Consider the following 5,819-nt stretch of genomic DNA (forward strand, 5'->3'; position numbering starts at 1 on the left):
GTTTTCTATAATAAGTCTTATTATTTTAATCAGTATTTTAGTATGTTGTAATCTTGTCTACTAATATATTTGTTCCAATGGTCTTAACCATCTTACATACTATCGTTTCAAATACACTTCGTGTCACATGAATAGGGACAAGTTGTTTTCCTTTTTTATTTGACTGTAATTTTAAATCCTTGATTTTAAATGGTGTTGCAGGTTAATTTAGACATTGTGCCTACTTATGAGACACAAACAAACAGGTACGTCTTATGATCTTCTTCGGAAAACCCGCCATAAAACTTATTTATTCATACATTACATACAACAATTTGTTTGCAATATAAACTTAATACATTCCACATTTGTGTTTTTTAAAAAAAAAATCTTAGGGTTTTAAAAATATTGTGAAATAAAAAACGAAAAAAGCTTGTCCTTATTCAAACATTGTTTCTGATAGGGCTTTCTCAACGAAGGTATCGGAATTCAAAAGACAATCGTTTTAATTTGCTTTCAGTAAAGGCTGATTCAAACAGTATTTTTTGTATATAAGCGCTTGACATTGTATTTAATGCCTTGTGAAGGCAACAGAAGGAAATTGGACTTATTTGAATTAAAAAATAAGTAAGTTTTATTTATTATTTTTTTTAATAAATTATGTCGAGCAAGGCAGGGTTCGAATAGTTCGACAATCTTTACTTATCAAACGATTCCAAACGATTTTTTGATATAACCTATTTAGTGCTTACAAACAACACTGAATTTGGGTACAATCAATACTGATTCATTTTAAGAAATCTGTTCAGTATTTGGTATAGAGTTATTATATATGTATAGATAATAACCCCATTGAGCTCTTATGGGAATAGCTTGACAGAAATTTCCGGAATTACCACATTACATCGGAATCTGCTCTTTGGGAAACTCTACAAAATTGCTGCAATAATATTCCACAAGAAAAAATACAAAACCTTGTAAAAAGATTGCCCTGAATTGTAAAAAAATGATTGAATTTCAATTGAAATTCAATTTGCAAGTTTTATTGGTTTTTAAATAAATAATGTATGTTTAGTACAAAACCAGTTTACATTTTTCTATCATTTACACCTAGACATGCTCTTCACTTTTTCCAAGTATTAACTTTTTTCCTAAAACTTCAGTTTAGGGGTTAAAACTTGATATTTCTCAAATTTCAGAGGTGGTCTCAAACTTTTGACCGGTAGTGTAACTCATCTACTTAAGAATAATTTTGGAGTTTTGAGAGAAAATTTAGGTGTCTGAGTTAAAAAGCAGTGGAACCTCTTAAAATTGAAAAAAAAACTATGAATGTAGAAGTAAAATTTACTTCAAAATACGCTGGGTATTTGGATGGTTTTTGAAAATTTGTTTTAATAAAAGTGATAATAAAAATTGATAACATATTAGGCTATATGGAGTGTGTATATCATAAAACCATCTTCTCAACAGCAACTATGATTTGAGATAAATTAATCAAAGCCATCATTATAATCGTTATAATGATTTTAAAATTATTTACAATATTCGAAAGATATTAATATAATTTCGGTTTTCTGTTCTTGTCAATAAATGCCAGCGAAAACAAAGAAGTCGTATTGTTAAAAGGCTATATTCCGACCTATCACGATTTCAGTGGTAATCGAAAACCTACATACATCCCAACAAAATTGCATCACAAAATCTATTCGTAATGCAAAATTGTGAGATTTTCCACTACGAACTTATTCGGTAAAAGTCATTTTCGGGATTCATAAAAGTTTAAATATGTATGTAATGTAATGTAATGTATTATGCATAACTAATATAATATATCTATGGAGTCTGGCCAAAACAACATAAGTCCAAAATATAAGTTTTGAGAAAAACTCGTTTAAAAGTTCAATTTTTTTTTCTAAATCCTGTTGTGGTCATTTCAGAAATGTTTTGATGCAATGCATATATCTAGGATTGATGATATTTATATGAATATAATGTTTTTATTTCAAATCTATGTTTGCAGATATGTTTTAAGTGAGATATGTTGTTTTGACCAAGCAGATTTTAAATTGGTAGAGATAATTTACTGTATTGAAATAAATTTTGTGTCTCTAAAGGTGTCTGAATAAAACTTAACTGATTTGATAGTTGTTGGAAGGTTTTTAAGATGCAGGAAAAGATACGAAGCTATTAATTTCATTTGCCCCTCTTCCTGCAATTCCTCAATGTAGACAAGCTAGGTGTTGGTAGGCATTGTTGCAAATCGAAGACAAAACAAGCCTACGTTCGGTCTTCTTGTGCTTCAATCTTATCCCTTTTTTCTTTTCTCGTAAATTGTCCTTGAAACATACTTTTCTTGTTCTGTGTCTTTATACAAAGCGAACATTTTTGCCAGAGATAAATTTGCTGCTAAAATAAGATTATCATTTGTCCTTGGTGTGTAGTGGCTCTCATATGAAGGAAAGGACTTTATGTTAATTCTTAACTGACTCATTCACATCATCTGAGGTCTTATTCGGTAGGCACAATTCAAGTAACAGATGATAGCTTCTTTTGCAGCACAGTTCTTAAGAAGGACTCAGTTTCATCGAAAGTTGCCTTGAAACAGCTTTGTAGCGACAAAAAAGCGAAGAAGATTTAGTTGGAGTTATGTTGTTTTGACCACATTGTTATTAAGAAAATGTTTGTTTGGTTAAAACAATGTAATTAAAGTTATGCCGTTTTGACCAAACACAATTTTAATAAGAAATGTAACTGCTATGTGAACCATCAAATATCTTTTCAATCGGTTTTGATGGATTAACTCTGTTAAGACCAAACGAAAGTACATTTTTTTTCTGTATACTAAACTCATATTTGACAAAAATGGACTTGTGCCGTTGTGATAAGACTCCATAGATAAATAATTTTACAAAATGGTGTTATCTGTTTTATTACTTTAAAAAACGAGCGACTTATTTTTAAAAAAGGCGTCAAATTAACACGACACTTTGGCAAAAATCACGGAAAAATGTGGTGTTAAGGCATGTCGTACAACTATTCCTCGTGTTATTTCGAAAGTTAAACATGTAAAAAGACTGAAAATAAAGAAAAAGCCGCCTCTAAACCTGGTACTAAAGAGCGACGAGACAGAGAAACACATTATTTGGACCGGCATAGCCGTATTGGAGGTGTAATGGTGCATTTCTTATTATAGAACCTTTAGACTACACTTTATGGTAACTACAATGAATGTGTTGTCTTACAATGGTATATTGTAAAAGGCTGCTCTCTAACAAGCAGTTTTTTGGGATTGCTTGCTTGAAGTACCTAATAAAAAATAAAAGAAAATTATTTTAATTGTATAAAAATACTGCTTGGGATCAATATAGGATTTGGGGTGGGTGCGAGTTTGGGTATATGAAATCTTTGCACATCTTTTTGCATTTGAGCACTAAAATCAAAGAAATCCAAAAAAAAGCAAGTATGGCAACACTGAAAAATGTCAAAATCAACCATTTTTGTCTGTTTTGCATGTAAAAAAGTTAACTTTAAAAATTTATTAAAAATAGAAATAAATGTTTTCTTGCTCTAAAATTACTATAGTTATTATTTATTTGTTCATACATATCTATGAAATAAAATAAAAACGCGAGTGGAAATTCGTGCTGCGGTAATGGAAGGTTGAGCCTTTGTGTTGTTTTACTTAACAATCGACTAAATTAAAGTTAAAATACTTGTATGATATTTATGATTTTTTCGTACTTTTTAATTTTACATCTTAAATCACTTACTGACTTACTTATTTTCTATCAATATGTCCAAGTTTTATTATCGATGCAATTTTATATCTCAGCTTTCAAGAAACATATGTATTTGATAGCTGTCGACATCCCAGAAGTATGGAATCAAAATTTGTTGGGTTTGAAGCAGTAACGAACAAATAAACAAAAACCAAATGCGATACAGTGGTGGAATCAGCTAAGTCAAATTGACTATCATTTTAGTTCCATTTGTGTAAGATGATTCAACTCAATTCAATTTTATTGAACAATTTCAGATTCAAATTGTCAAAATTAATTGTTGCCTTGGTGAAATTTTAAATCCATTCTTTTAAAATATCTAAATAGAAGTATCAAATTGGCTGTGTTTGAATAAAATTCTTCCTTTTCTTCCTTTTTTTAAATATCGTAAGCCTTTTCGGTCACAGGAATGTGACAGCGCAGTAGAGTAAGACCGCGAATCAGGTGGCGCGCACAAGCGGAAAGTGACCACACCCAACTTGGAGCGCGAAACTGGAGACATCTAGCTAGGGACCGAGCTAGGGACCGAGCTAGGGACCGAGCTAGATCGAGAAGTTTGTTGGTTGAGGCCCTAGTAGGCCCTAGTAGGACTGTAGCGCCACCTTAAGTAAGTAAGTAACCGAACTAAGAGAATTATCTAGTCGTTTGTGCAAGCGTCTGTTAGCTCTATTCGGAAGGCAAGGGATTCTGATTGGCTAAATCTAACTACAAAAGTAGTTGAAATTTCCCCTTCGACGTAGTGTAAAAATTTCGGCTACATAGTTATTGCACACTGGTTTTGACGTTTCACAACCACAAGGACACAAGAATTCAAAATGAAATGAATCTTTCGGAACCTAAATATAAATATAAATCAATCATATTATATTATCTATTTTTTTTATTGAACTCAAAAAGAAAAAAAACTATTTAAAGTTCTGAAAACACAAATGTTTCTTATTTTATATATTAGTATTTGTCATTAATATGACACTTCCGGATTGACTAGCTTTGTACTTTGTAGTTCAATTTTCCATTCACAAAGCTAGTTGAATTTTGACTACGTGTACGTAGCCACTACCTTTGTGAATGCGCCCAATGAGTATCACATTTTTGTTGTGACAGCTTTTTAAGTATGAATTTGACTATCACCTTACGCAGATCAAATTCGATCATTTTGATATCCATTTATCAACAATCAACTTAGCCGATTTCAACCCAGGATCACAAATAGCGTTTTCGCATAGTTTCTTTCGTTTTTGGAAAACGAACGATCACTTTCGTTTATTACAGAATTTGGCTCCTGATAAGCAACAGAAATTTAATTCCTTGCGCACCAATTATAGAAATGAATTTAAACAAAATTCGGATTCTGAATAAAGTTAGAAACCTAGACGAACCATTTATGTTGCAAAGCAGCATCCATAAAGTATCCTTAGCATGTTGTATACACGACACAAGTATCAGCTTTCAACTAAATTATTGTATAAAATATGGAATCGTCTGGGGCGCATATCCAATAATGATTTTAAAAGTTTGATATTTAATCGGTATTGGAAATAACCCATTTTTAAAAAGCTCCAATTTTTAATGTGCGCCAAAGCACTAAAATAAATCTTACAAAGGGTTTCAGAGTTTACAACGAATATGTAACCAATCTGAATGTTATCTCTTTATTTCAGAAAATATTTGTTTAAAATAATTTGCTCTGATAGTCTCTCAGTTCTCAGAGCGATTTAAAATCTTTGCCACAGGATAAGAGATATTCTTATAGAAAATACTACGATGGTATCCTTGGAAACGACTTCGGAGGCAGATCTTAAGCTTACCTGTTTAACAACTTCACTAAATCGTACCCCCAAATACCAAAAGAACTACATTCCTTGGTTTGGACGCTGGGAATCTTTTTACCTCTTTGCAACAGAAAATCTAAGAAGCTTCAAAAACATGATATCATTGTTTTAAACTTTGTAAATAAGTAGTAGTAAGCTCTAGCTTCCTCTTAAAAAATGGCAAGAGACATTTTGTGTAAGAAGAACGTATAATTTTATCTCCAATGAATAGTAAAATGACCAAAAAGCA

Source organism: Eupeodes corollae, chromosome 1 (assembly GCF_945859685.1).
Source record: "Eupeodes corollae chromosome 1, idEupCoro1.1, whole genome shotgun sequence".
Lineage (NCBI taxonomy): Eukaryota > Metazoa > Arthropoda > Insecta > Diptera > Syrphidae > Eupeodes > Eupeodes corollae.